This window comes from Rhinopithecus roxellana, chromosome 20, assembly GCF_007565055.1.
Source record: "Rhinopithecus roxellana isolate Shanxi Qingling chromosome 20, ASM756505v1, whole genome shotgun sequence".
In the NCBI taxonomy this organism is placed as follows: Eukaryota; Metazoa; Chordata; class Mammalia; order Primates; family Cercopithecidae; genus Rhinopithecus; species Rhinopithecus roxellana.
Window position 1 is genome coordinate 81,794,577 of NC_044568.1, and position 14,305 is coordinate 81,808,881.

A 14,305-nucleotide genomic window follows, 5' to 3' on the forward strand; every position below is an offset into this window, starting at 1 on the left:
GGCGGCGGTGGACGGCCCGGAGTCGGGCTGATAAGGAAAACTGCCACCATTCCTTGGCTTCCTGGGTGCCTCGCTCTAGAGGGGAAACTGAAGCTCCGAGTCGAGCCTGCCCGAGGCGCCACATCCCTGGCGGGGCTGGGATTCGAACCCGCCTTCCGCCGGCGCCCCGCCCGTGGGACCCTCGGGACACTGATCCGGCCGCGCCCCGGCTCCAGAGGTCCCCCAGCCCGCTGCGGGCTACGGAGGACCCCGCGGGCCGCGTCCCCGAGCCCCCGAGCCCCCGAGCCCCCGAACCCGCCAGCACGCGCCCGTTGAAGCCCCGCCCCGCCGGCCGCAACGGGGAAGGGGGCGGTGCGCGCTCGTGCCCGCCGGGCGAGCGCACGGGAGCAGCGCCAGGATAGAGGTTCGCGAAGCCGCCATCGTAACGCAGGCGCGGTGGCCAAGTGGTAAGGCGTCGGTCTCGTAAACCGAAGATCACGGGTTCGAACCCCGTCCGTGCCTGGTGTCCAGCCTTACCCTGTAGGGTGAAGACTTTTTAGGAGTGGTCGACTCCTGCCGCATTCTGCGAGTGGATCCTTTCCCCTGGACTGCAGACCTAACCAACTGTTTTCCTTCAAGGGTTTGGATTCAAGCTCCCCTCATTCCCTCGCAGAAAGTAGAAGTCTGGGTGGTCCAGCCTCGGCGCGTCTGGGCCGCAAATCTGGCCGACCCCGGCGATCGGCTCCGTACACACAGCTACCCCTGGGACGCTACATCCCCTGGGAGAAGGTGGAGGGCTCCGGGAGTGGGGCGGGACTCGCAAACTCAAAGGGTCGGCTGCAGATCATGGCCTCAGGGAAGCTCCAACACCCTTGGGGCAAGGAGACCTCCAGCTTCTGGCGTTTGGCTTAAGGGCCCCTCCACATTCTTCTGCACAGGAAAATCCAATTTTATCCGCTCCAACAAAATCCCTGCCGTTGCCTGATACAGAGCCCACACCCAGAGTCAGCTGGTGTCTGTCTGGCTTGCTATTTTTGAAAGGAAATCCACTGTAGGCAGTGCATTCGAAAAAGAAGCATCCCTGCCCAGGCTTGGAGCAATTCTGACACGCAAATCTGAAACCTCCCGCTCTGAGCCCTAGCTTGCCCCTCTGTAAAATGGGCGCTTGTGAGCAGCTGCCGGGAAAGGCTGCTGCTTCGGAGGCGGCCTCCGTAAACGGAGCTCCCGACAGATCACACAGGTTTTCTTTGCATCACGAAGGATGCACCAAGGGGCTGCTGGAATGGCTTTCAAGACGTTATGCAATGACCCCAATCCAGGACCGCCGCATCGTGCACTCTGAAACCCAGCTTGAGTGAATTTGGGGAAACCTGTATGAGTCTGAGATTCCTAACTGGAGGAGGCGTTCGTGGAGCGCCTCCTGTGTGCCTGGTGGAACTGGATTCTGCCCTTCCCTCGGTGAACTGGCCAGGCCAGAACGGGCTCTCGGAGGGAGACACAGGGAGAGAGGGAGGGAGCAGGAGCTCCCAGGGGTAAGTGTCCCCCTTCTACAGCAGGGGTTCCACACTTGTGAGCGTGCATCCGCCTCCCCTAGAGTGCTTGTTAAACACGGATTCCGCATTCAGCAGCTCGGAGCTGGGCCCAGGTCATTTGCATTTCTAACGAGCTCCCTGGAGATGCTGATGTTGGACCGCACCTTGAGGACCACTGTTCAAACGAGAGCAATATTCTTTTTTTTTTTTTTTTTTTTTTGAGACAGAGTCTGGCTTTGTTGCCCAGGCTGGAGTGCAGTGGCACGATCTTGGCTCACTCCGAGATCTCCGCCTCCCAGGTTCAAGCAATCCTCCTGTCTCAGCCTTCTGAGTAGCTGGGATTACAGGCGTGCGCCACCACACCCAGCTAATTTTTGTATTTTTAGTAGAGAGGGGGCTTCACCATATTGGCCAGGCTGGTCTCAAACTCCTGACCTCAAGTGATCCACCCACCTCGGCTTCGCAAAGTGGTGGGATTACAAGCGTGAGCCCCCACACTAGGCCATGACAGCCATATTCTAAACCCAGGAAGGAGCCTCTGTGTAGACGTATATATAAATAGGTAAGTTAATGATATAAAAATAGCAAATACCAGTGCTTCTTACACTTCAACTTGGGGAATCTTGCTAAGAAGCAGGTTGTGACTCAGGAGGTCTGGAGTGGGGCCTGAGACTCCGCATTTCTAAGAAGTGTCTTGGGGTGATGCTGGTGCTGCTGGTCCCCAGGAGCGGTACACAGGGGGTGGAAGGGTACACATCCCCTTGGAGGGAGGTAGACTAGGAAAGCTGTTGAAAGGCTTCCTTCACTTCTTACCAGGTAAACGTGTGCTATACATTGTTTGGGTTTTCTTCAAGATGATTGTATTACATGTGCAATTTTTTTTCCGGAATCACTCTGTCCCTCAAAGCCCCCACCCTAACACAACAATAACCTTTTGGGACACAGGCAAATTAGAACAATTCAGAATTAAAGCGAATAAATGTCGAATGTTCTCGTTTTCACTGAAGCATCTATTCATTTCTTTTTATTTTACTTCTGTTTTGGAGACAGGGTCTCGTGCTATTGCCCAGGTTGGAGTGCAATGGTGCTATCATTGAAGCTCCCTGCAGCCTCAAACTCCTGGGCTCAAGCAATCCTTCCAACTCAGCCTTTCAAGTAGCTAGGACTACAGGCGTTAGCACCACACCTGGCTTTTTTTTTTTTTTTTTTTTTTTTTTTTTTTTTTTTGCTTTTTCCTGTCGAGCTGGGGTCTCGTTATGTTGCTCAGGTTGGTCTCAAACTCCTGGGCTCAAACGATCCTCCCACCTCAGCCTCCTGCCTCAGCCTCCCAAAGTGCTGGGATGACAGGCATGAGCCACCATGCCTGGCCCATTCATTTCTTTTTGAAGTGGTGCCACAAAAGATCATGTATGGGCCAGGAACGGTGACTCACGCTGGTAATCCCAGCACTTTGGGAGGCTGAGGCGGGTGGATCACTTGAGGTCAGGAGTTCAAGACCAGCCTGGCCAACATGGTGAAATCCCATCTCTACCAAAACTACAAAAATTAGCCGGGCATGGTGGTGCGTGCCTGTAGTCCTGGCTACTCAGGAGGCTTAGGCAGGAGAATCACTTGAACCCAAGGAGGCAGAGGTTGCAGTGAGCCAAGATTGTACCACTGCACTCCAGCCTGGGTGACAGGAGTGAAACTCCATCTCAAAAACAAACAAACAACAAAAACAAACACTGCTCCTGGGCAGGTAGGCCAGTATCTGTGAAAAGCATGGAATTGTCCACCTAGATGTCCTGTCCTTGTCTTTCTGTCCCCATCCACAGAATAGACCAGCACTCCTTCTCTGTGACATCACCCAGGGAGAGAGCCCATTCTCATCCATCCCCACCACTGCCTGTCTGCATCAGGTGGAGAATGTATTGGGAAAGCACAATTTACATAATGTACTGTAGATACCATTTATGCAAAACAAGTCACACAAAATGACTAAGGATATATATATGTGTGTATGAAGAAGTGATTGCTGTTTTGTTTTTTTATTTTCAAGCCTGAAAGATGACACGTAAGTCTCAAAACTGTAACTTCTCCTTGAAATCTGGGGGTGCCTGAGCTGCAAAAGCAGTTTGGCACACGCTGCAGTATGGGAAACTAGTGAGCTAAATCCTTGATACACGTTCTGTTTAGACTGAAACAGGCGAAGCTGATCATGCGTCTGAATAAACAAGACATGTTGTGTTCATTTAAACCACTTGTGTTCCTGAATCTATAAAGCCATGTTTGGACTTCTATAACTTCTGTATGAATTTCATGTCTGAAAGTCACCTTGAAGTCAACTCTCTTTGTTCTTTGCAGAATCAATCCCTCGTCTCTGTTGGACGTGTAGAGGGAAGATAAGAAGGGCTCTGATGCTGGGGTTGGGGAGGAGAGGCAGGTGAGACAGAGCCTAGAGAGACGCTTAGGGACCCCAGCATGCAAAAATGACCATGCGGGAGGGAGGAGGTAGATTTGCATAAGGAGCCCGTGGCTTTCTGGGAAAGAAGGAATTAAACTCCTCCAACCCACCTGTCTGTTCTTCACAGTTAGTGGCAGAATAGGGTTCAACAGAACTTTTCATTTATTTATTTTGTAGAGATCGGGTCTTGCTCTGTTGCCCAGACTAGAGTGCAGTAGCACAGTCATAACTCACTGTAGCCTCAAACTCCTGGGTTCAAACGATCCTCCTGCCTCAGTTTTCCAAGTAGCTGTGACTACAGGTGTGCACCACCACACCCAGCCTAACAGGACTTCTGAAGCAAGAGAGAAAGGCAAGGTTCCTGTGAGGATCCTAGCTTTAGCAAGGACGGGCAGTTTGTCAACAGAGGCTGTGCAGGAGCAAGTTTAACAATACACCTTGTGGAGGCATGAAGCAAGAGCGGTGCTGCAGTGCGAGACTCCGCTCTGCCCCTACATCTCTTGGGAACTGGTGGGAGCCTTGGACTGGCCACGTGAATGGCTCCGTGCCTCAGTTTCTCCCGTTGCAAATTCAGAATGACACACATTAACTCGCTTCCTCTGTCATGGAGTTCTTCTGACAACATTTTAAACATCCGCCACCCAGGACGGTTCAGTAAATGCTGACCCATCAATGTCATGATATGGTAGGAAGCCATTTAAAGGAATGATTGATGGGTTGATCTGACATGATAATGAATATAGTTAAGTGAGAAAAGTTGATAGTCTGGTTTTTCTGTTTGTTTGTTTGTTTTGTTTTAAAGATGTCTGGAGGTGTAATTGACATACCAGAAAACTGCACATATTTAATGTGTATAATTTGATGCATTTGGACATATGCATGCACCTGCTGATAGTCTCACCACAATCAAGAATCAAGTATTACCTTGTAATCCCAGCACTTAGGGAGGCCGAGGCAGACTGATCACTTGAGGCCCGGACTTCAAGACCAGACTGGCCGAAATGGTGAAAACCCATCTCTACTAAAAATACAAATATTATCCGGGTATGGTGCGCCCATAGTCCCAGCTACTCAGGAGGCTGAGGAATGAGAATCATTTGAACCCAGGAGGCAGAGGTTGCAGTGAACTGAGAGGACGCCACTGCACTCCAACGTGGGCAACAGAGCAAGACTGTCTCAAAAAAAAAAAAAAAAAAAAAAATTCAAGGTAATAAACATATCTATCATCTCCAAAACTTGCCATGTGTCCTTTTGTGTGTGGAGTAAGAATATTTAACGTGGGATCTACCCTCTTAACAAATGTTTATGTGCACTGTATCCTATTGTTAGCTATATACAGCAGATCTCTCAAACTTACTCATCTTGTATCACTGATTTTTGATATCTTGTTTTTGTAAAAATAAATATACATTTATCATTACATATGTGTGTATATGTGTGTCGGTTTTCGTTTCTTGGAGTGTAGAGAAAGTCCATACCCCGTGAAGGCTTCGCCACGCCTCATGCTATTGATAATATCTCCAGGTGGGGTAAGAAGTGGGGAGGAAATTGCAGAGAAAATTCCAAGTTTTTTCCTAGTATTATGGCCTTGGCAAAGAGATGCTATATGGCTTTTGGATTCACTATTTTTGCAGCAAAATGTACAAAGTTAACAACAGAAAAAAGAGAAAATATAAAGAGTAATCAGATCTCTGGGCTCTGGGGAGCAGAGGCGTTAACAGGGAGTGGCCACTTGCACGGAGATGATGCTAAGTTCCCAGTGCGAAAGCCCTGTCCTGTCATCACGCTGACCCTCTCCAAGGGGAGGCCTCCAGTCCCCCTGCCCTGTCAGATTTCCCATCTGGGCTGACATCATGCGCTTAGGAAACCTACATTCGAGAATTAAAAATGGAACTCTTAATAAGGGAACGGGTGGTTTGCAGTCGTACATGGGCTGAGAACCACATTTCAAAACCAGAAGTGTATTTCAGGCGTGAGTAGCACTTAAAAGAAAATATTGTGGCAGGCCCCTGGAAGCAGCAGACGTTGTTTATATCACATCAACTTGAGTTTTGCTGAGCAAATCACCAGGCTGGCGCACAATGAACGTTTCCCACCATTCTGGGTTTTTTTTTTTTTTTTTTTTTTTGCTTCCACCCTGCCCTTCTAATTCAGGTGAGCAAGCTGACTTTTACTTGCTGTGGGTAAAAAAGAACCCCCAAACTTAGGCCTTGCTAAATGCAAAACCTGTAACAATTCTTGAAACGCACAAATAACAAGCCCCTCATCTTCCTTTGAGAAGTATGGTAAATAGACTCTAGGATGCCCCCAAGTTATCCCTGTCTTCTGAGAACCATGCCCGTCCCCTACTCCTTGGACAGTGATATGAGCAAGAAATAAACATGTATTGTGCTAAGCCACTGAAAGATCGGGGTTGTCCATAACAGCAGCTAGCATACCCTAACAACAAATATACCACTATTCTGCCCCAAGTGACTGTGGCCCTGTGGGAACACAGGCTCTCTGCTGCCAAATCTTTGGATCATCCATTTCTTTAAGAAGCGGCCAGAAATCTGGATTTTTAAAATATGAAATGTCCTGATTTAAAAATGTCGGCCACTAAGTCAAATTTATTATTATTTTTAAATGCTCCACAGGCCAAATGAAACACATATGTGGGCTCAACTTGGCCTGCAGGCTGCCAAGTGCAACCTCTGGTCAAAAAACTTGAAATGCAGCAGCATTTATTTTTAAGTTGGTGTTGGTCTGAGAGTCGGTGCCGCAACCCTGGTCATGTGGGTTCCAGAGAAAAGTTCTATGCTGATAGGGAAGTTGATCAATTCTTTCATTTCCACTTGGGTTAGAATTATGTTAGTGTTTTTTGTTTTTTTGTTTTTGTTTTTAGACAGAGTCTCCCTCTGTCACCCAGGCTGCAGTGCAGTGGTGTGATCATAGCTCACTGCAGCCTCAAACTCCTAGGCTCAAGCAATCCTCCTGCCTCAGGCTCTCAAGTAGCTGAGACTACAGGCGCATGCCACCAGGCTCAGCCACTTTAAAAATTTTTTTTAGTAGAGACTAGGTCTTACTATGTTGCCCAGGCTGGTCTTGAACTCCTGCCCTCAAGCGATCCTCCTGCCTCAGCCTCCCAAAGTACTGGGATTACAGGTGTGAGCTACTGTGCCTGGCCTTCCTCTAGTTTCTTGACACATGTTGGCCACTCTGCCAAAACTCTGAGACTAACTTTTCCTGCCTGGGTGACCAGGTCCAGCCAGGCCAGGCTGGCCCAGGCTGGACCACCCAGCTAGACCAGTGCCTTCTCCACTTTGATTTCAGTGGACTGAGTGGCAAAGATGAAGCTAAAACCAGGAATAACCAACTATGTCTTAAAGGAGAGAAGACAGCACTCCTGGCCCTTCTAAATCTACTCATAGCATATGCAGGCATAACCGTTTATCGCCACATTTAATAGCAAATGATAATTGCTACAATTTATTGAGTGCTTAGTACATGCCAGACCATACACGCAGTTATGGGTACCATGCAACTTAACCCTTTCACATCCCTGTCATTGCTACCAAGGGATCTGAAATTCGAAAGGGCTAAGAATTGATCCCAGGTCACGGCTGCATTTCTGGTATCTCTTTTCATGGTGAGGCCAGGCTCTGAACCAGCCTCTGGAGTGACTGTGGCATCACCGCCTTAGCCGGCGAGGATCTTCTTCCCAGCCCACCAGGAACCATGGACCCTTTTGTAGATCTGGGGCGGTTTGTCTTTCTGTCCACCCAGGGCCTGGAGCTCTCGGCCTCCTGGGAGCCCTGCCATCACCACAGGGGGAGGGCACTGCAATCCCAGCCCCATTCCCTCCCTCCCTTCTTCTTTTTTTTTTTTTTTTTTGTGTGTGTGTGTGTGAGACAGAGTCTTGCCCTCTCACCCAGGCTGGAGTGCAGTGGTGCGACCTCGGCTCACTGCAACCTCCACCTCCTGGGTTCAAGCGATTCTCCTGCCGCAGCCTCCCAAGTAGCTGGGATTACAGGCACCTGCCACCATGCACGGCTAACTTTTTGGTATTTTTTAGTAGAGACAGGGTTTCACCATGTTACCAGGCTGGTTTCGAACTCCTGACCTCAAGTGATCCACCCACCTCTGCCTCCCAAAGTCTTAGGATTACAAGTGTGAGCCACTGCACCAGGCTGCTGCTGCTGCTTTTTTTTTTTTTTTTTTTTTTTTTTTTTCTTTGAGATGGAGGCTGGAGTGCAGTGGCATGATCTTGGCTCACTGCAGCCTCTGCCTCCCAGGTTCAAGCGATTCTCCTGCCTCAGCCTCCCAAAGAGCTGGGACTGCAGGTGTGCACTACCATGCCCAGCTAATTTTTATGTTTTTAGTAGAGATGGGGTTTCACCATGTTGGCCAGGCTGGTCTCCAACTCCTGGCCTCAGATGATCCACCCGCCTTGGCCTCCCAAAGTGCTGGGATTACAGGCATGAGCCACTATGCCTGGCCTGCCATTCATTTTCTAACACACCTTCATTGTGCCCCACCATGTGCTAGACCCGGCATGGTGCCAGGGCTGCTGGTCACGAGAGACGGGTTGCCTCCCCCAGGGGATTCACAGACAAATGGCAGGGGACTAATGAATGTGATCATAAGAAAAGGACTGACACAGGCCGGGAGGAGTGGCTTGAGCCCGTAATCCCAGCACTTCAGGAGGCCAAGGCAGGAGGATCACTTGAGCTCAGGAATTCGAGACCAGCCTGGGCAACAGAGTGAGACCTCATCACTACTAAAAATGAAAAAATTAGCTGGTGGTGGCCAACATGTCTGGAGTCCCAGCTGCTATGGAGGCTGAGGTGGGAAGATCACCTGAGCCTGGGAGGTCGAAACTGCAGTGAGGTGAGATGGCACAACCACACTCCAGCCTGGGCGATGGGAGTGAGACCCTGTCTCAAAAAAAGAAAAGAAAAAAGGGAAGGACAGACGCACATGGGCGTGAGCAGAGATAGCACTCACCTAAACAAACTCGTGGTGGGGCTTGGAAGGCGTGGAGGAGATGCCCGGGGGGTGGGGACAGGGGGCTAGCAGAAGATGCTCCAGACACAGAGACCTTAGCATCAATGACATAGGGGCATCTGTTCAAAAGTGGGGGTACCCGGGCCGGGTGAGATGGTTCATGCCTGTAATCTCAGCATTTTGGGAGGCCAAGGCAGGTGGATTACCTAAGGTCAGGAGTTCGAGACCAGCCTGGCCAAGATGGTGAAACCCTGTCTCTACTAAAAATATGAAAATTAGCCAGGCATGGTGGCACACACCTATAATCCCAGTTACTTCGGAAGCTGAGGCAGGATAATTGCTTGAGCCCAGGAGAGGGAGGTTGCAGTGAGCCGAGATCGTGCCACTGCACTCCAGCCTGGCCGACAGAGCGAGATTCTGTCTCAAAAAAAAAAAAAAAAAAAAAAAAAAATTAACGTGGGGGTATCCAAAGGGGGACCTTGTACAAGTCACTTCCTGTCTTTGTCTTCTGTGCCTTTGGAAGCTATTAGGATGCCCCAGGGAACTGTCAACCCCACCCATGGGGCTGAGCATGAGGGGCTGGCAGTTTGCACTCGGTTTCCCAGCATCCTTCTAGCAGTTTCTGGACTGAGGAGCCTGAGCAAGTAACTGCACTGCTGTGGCCTCAGTTTCTTCATCTGTCAAATGGTAATAAATGACAGTTCCTGCTTTGCAGGGTTGCTTTGATGGTGAAGTGGTCTCAGGTGTAGAAAATGCCGAGCACACAGTCAGGACATGATAAAAGCTTGGCACTGTCACAGGCTCTGCCCCGAAGGCCAACCGCACAGAGCAGAAGCACCTACAGCTCTGACTTTCCTTGTGTTTTTCATTCCACACAGCAAAGTTAAGGTGAGGTCCACAGGGACCTGGAATTTTATTTTACTCTATTATTATTGTTATTATTATTTTCTTTCTTTTTTTTTTTTTTTTTTTTGAGACGGAGTCTCGCTCTGTCACCCAGACTGGAGTGCAGTGGTGCGATCTCGGCTCACTGCAAGCTCTGCCTCCTGGGTTCACGCCATTCTCCTGCCTCAGCCTCCCAAGTAACTGGGACTATAGGCGCCCGCCACCACGCCCAGCTCATTTTTTTGTATTTTTAGTAGAGATGGGGTTTCACCGTGTTAACCAGGATACTCTCGATCTTCTGACCTCGTGGTCCACCTGTCTTGGCCTCCCAGAGTGCTGGGATTACAGGCTTGAGCCACCGCGCCCGACCATTATTTTTTTTCTTATTTTAAGGAACTGATGACTCTGTATATCTAAATTCTTTTTTTTTTTTTTGAGATAGGGTATCACTCTGTCGCCCAGGCTGGAGTGCAGTGGCACTATCACAGCTCACTGCCGGCTCAACCTCCAGGGCTCAAGTGATCCTCCTGCCTCGGTCTCCTGAGAAGCTGGGAATACAGGCATGTGCCACCAAACCCGGCTAGTTTTTTCATTTTTATTTTTATAAAGACAGGGTCTCACTATGTTGCCCAGGCTGGTCTTGAACTCCTAGGCTCAAGCAATTCACCTGCCTCAAGCCTCTCAAAGTGCTGGGATTACAGGTGTGAGACACTGTGCCCAGCCTGGAATTTTTTTTTTTTTAGACTGAGTATCTATTGCCCAGGCTGGAGTGCAGTGGTACCATCTTGGCTCACGGCAACCTCTGCCTCCCAGGTCTAGCGATTCTCATGCCTCATCCTCTGAGTAGCTGAGATTACAGGCACCCGCCAACACTTCCAGCTAATTTTTGTATTTTTAGTAGAGACAGGGTTTCACCATGTTGTCCAGGCAGGTCTCCAACTTCTGACCTCAAGTGACAAGTGATCAACCTGCCTCAGCCTCCCAAAGTCCTGGGATTACAGGCATGAGCCACCGTGCCTGCGGCCTGGAATTTTTTTTTTTTCTTTTTTTTTTTTTTTGAGATAGAGTCTTACTCTGTCACCCAGGCTGGAGTGCAGTAGCGTGATCTTGGCTCACTGCAACCTCCGCCTCCCGGGTTCAAGCAATTCTCCTGTCTCAGCCTCCTGAGTAGCTGGGATTATAGGCACCCACCACCATGCCCAGCTAATTTTTGTATTTTTAGTAGAGACAGGGTTTCACCATGTTCGTCAGGCTGGTCTCGAACTCCCAACCTCATGATCCGCCTGCCTCGGCCTCCCAAAGTGAGGATTACAGGCATGAGCCACTGTGCCTGGCCTCTGGAATATTTTTATAAGGCCCCGGATGACTTTAAGGAAGGGTAGGCAGCTCTTGTCATCTGACATCTCGGCTCCGAGGGCCTGGGCCACAGAAAGTTGGTTTTACTTTACTGCCCTTGACCCCAATTTCTGCTGTTACTGGCAGAGGGGCAAATACTATCAAGGCAGGTGGGCAAGGGCACAATGAAAGGCCTCCCAGTCGCCCCTATCAAGGGTCCAAGGCTGAGGTGGGTGAAGACACTTCTGGTTTCTAGGTAGCTTTGGATCCATCCTGTAAGAGCCACTTGACCTAAAATCTTGTATTCAGAAAGATTTTCAGACTAGATTCCTTTTTTTAGAGACAAGATATTACTCTGTCACTCAGGCTGGAGTGCAGTGGCACGATCACAGCTCACTACAGTCTCAAACTCCTGGGTTCAAGTGATCCTCCAGCCTCAGCCTCGCAAGTAACTGGGACTACAGGTGCCCACCAGCCACCGGGCTTGCTTGCTTTCCTCTTCTCTTTTCTTTTTTTATTCTCTTTCTGTACCTTTCTTTCCTTCCTTCCTTCCTCTTTCTTTCTCCTTCCTTCCTTCCTTCCTTTCCTTCCTTCTTTCCTTCTTTTTCTTCTTTCTTTTCCGTCCTTCCCTCCCTCCCTCCCCTCCCCTCCTCTCTCTCTCTCTCTCTCTCTCTCTCTCTCTCTCTCTCTCTCTCTCTCTCTCTCTCTCTCTCTCTCTCTTTCTTTCTTTCTACATAGAGGTCTCACCATGTATCCCAGGATGATCTTCAGCTCTTGGCTTCAAGTGGTCCTCCTCCCACCAATGCCTGAAGTTCCATCATCATGGACGTAAGCCACTGCGTCAGGCCTAGATTCGTCTCTTAATGTTCTCTCCAGAAGATATCACAGGGTGGGCACAGCCTTCTTCTGATGTGGTTGAATGAGAAAGCCATCACACCACTTCACACTGTGTCCCAAACTGGGTGCAGTGGCTCACGCCTGTAATCCCAGCAGTAAGAGAGGCCTAGGTGGGCGGATCACTTGAGGTCAGGAGTTGAAGACCAGCCTCACCAACATGGTGAAACCCCATCTCTACTAAAAGTACCAAAATAAATTAGCTGGGCGTGGCACACGCCTCTAATCCCAGCTGCTTGGGAGGCTGAGGCAGGAGAATTGCTTGAACCCAGGAGGCGGAGGTTGCAGTGAGCTGAGATCGTGCCACTGCACTCCAGCCTGGGCAACAAGAGGGAAACTCAAAATAAGTAAATAAATAAATAAATAACCACCAAAAAAACAAACTGTCCCAAGGATGCCTCTGGAAGCACCTATATTGCACCATTGTCCCATGGCTAGCATCACCATATGGCAATGGACTTGTGTGTCTGTTTTTTATAAGCCTACATTTGTTCAATCCAAGTGTTTAAAACCTATCACACAATACTTTCTGTATGTTCGCTTGGGAAGTTTCTCATTGCGGGTATTTTGGGAGGCTTGGGAGGTGGCGGTAACTGGGTGCTTGTACCCTCCTGTCCTCCTTCCCCAGGCCTCAAGGAAAGCGCCCATAGGCGAGAAGGGCAAGGCCTGTGCCCACCCTCTCTGTGCGGCCCTGGAAGCCCGGAGTCCAGGCCTTTCCCAGAGGCTCAGCACAGCTGCGGCCCTCCAGGGCTCCTTCTGCCTGGTGTGGCTGCTCCCTAGTTCTGGCTGGGGCCTTGGCATCACCCTGGGGCCAGAAACCTGGGTGCGGGTGGGGCTTCTTCCTGGGAGAAGGCCAGGGTTGGCCTCTGGGGCTTCCGGCCCAAGAGCGAGCTGTTTTCAGGAGTCTGGCAGTGCTTCCACTGCTAAACTGGATTTCAGGCCGCCACTCGCTTGAGTCACGGGGAAGCTAAGCCAGGCCTGGCAATGGCAGGCCTCAGAAGGATCCAGGGGGCATCTCCGATGGGGATTTCAATTGCAAGAAAAGGCAGGGCCCTGGCTGCCTTTGGTGGCCTGGTTTTTCCTTCTGCACTGATCCAGGTGTCACAGAGCCCAGGCAGGGCCTGAACTGGAGAGATGAGGTGAGCTTCCAGAATCTTGTGACTCAGGGCACAGAGGTGGGTGGGGGCAGCACCTGGAGGCCCCCAAGCCAGCACTGCTGCAGCTATTTTAGTTCTCCAGAGGGGCCGGCCGGGCCGTTACACATGCAGTGCCTGCTGCCCCGACTCCACCCCTCCCACCAGCCCAGTGTATTCCTTTTTTTGAGACAGAGTCTCGCTCTGTCGCCCAGGCTGGAGTGCAATGGTGCAATCTCGGCTCACTGCAACCTCTACCTTCTGGATTCAAGCAATTCTCCCACCTCAGTTTCCCGCATAGCTGGGACTACAGACACGCGCCACCATGCCTGGCTAAATTTTGTAGTTTTAGTAGAGACGGGGTTTCACCATGTTGGCCAGGCTGGTCTCGAACTCCTGACCTCAAGTGATCCTTGGCCTCCCAAAGTGCTAGGATCACAGGTGTGAGCCACTGCACCCAGCCCCAGTGTTTTCCTTTTTCACAGTTTCAGCTCAGACATCCCCTCCTCCAGGTGACAGCACCAAGCTCACCAATCACTGTTGCCATGTACTCCTACAGGAAGTCTGTCTCGGGTAATCCCCCTAAAAGTCCTATAAGGCAGGCCTTGTGACTCCTACCTTACCAAGGAGGAAACAGAGGCTCAGAGAGGTGAAGCAGTGCCCAGGGCCCCCCAAGCTGGCGACACGCAGCAGGGGGAGACACAGCCTCTCTCTTTCAATACAGCTTGAAAGACGAGCCGGCGAGGATGCTGCAGGCTGGATGGAGACAACTCCTGCAGGAAGGGCCAGGGTAGGACACCCCCAGCCCAGCCTCGCTCTGTTGCGGTGCCCTGGACCATAAGGGCAGCAAAGTGCTCACCTGTTGACTCAAGTCTCTCCCTGAGACATCTAGTTCCTCAAGGGCAGGGACCTGTGCTGTTTATCATCTTAGCTCTAGGGGCTGTAGCAGCAGCTCTGTGCCTGGCACACAGAGGGCCAGCAGGTATTAGTTCCATGAACAACTGACCTCTAAGCTTCAGTCTTTTCTCTTTTTATTTTTGAGACAGAGTCTTGCTCTGTCACCCAGGCTGGAGTGCAGTGGCACAATCTTGGCTCACTGCAGCCTTCACCCCCCAGGA

The 14,305-nt window shown here is 50.5% G+C and overlaps 1 non-coding gene across 1 annotated transcript; it reads left to right on the plus strand.

Moving 5' to 3' along the window:
• Positions 1–429: 429 nt before the first annotated feature.
• Positions 430–501, plus strand: TRNAT-CGU. Its single transcript has one exon. It is a non-coding gene; the product is annotated as a tRNA-Thr (tRNA).
• The last annotated feature ends 13,804 nt before the right edge of the window (positions 502–14,305 follow it).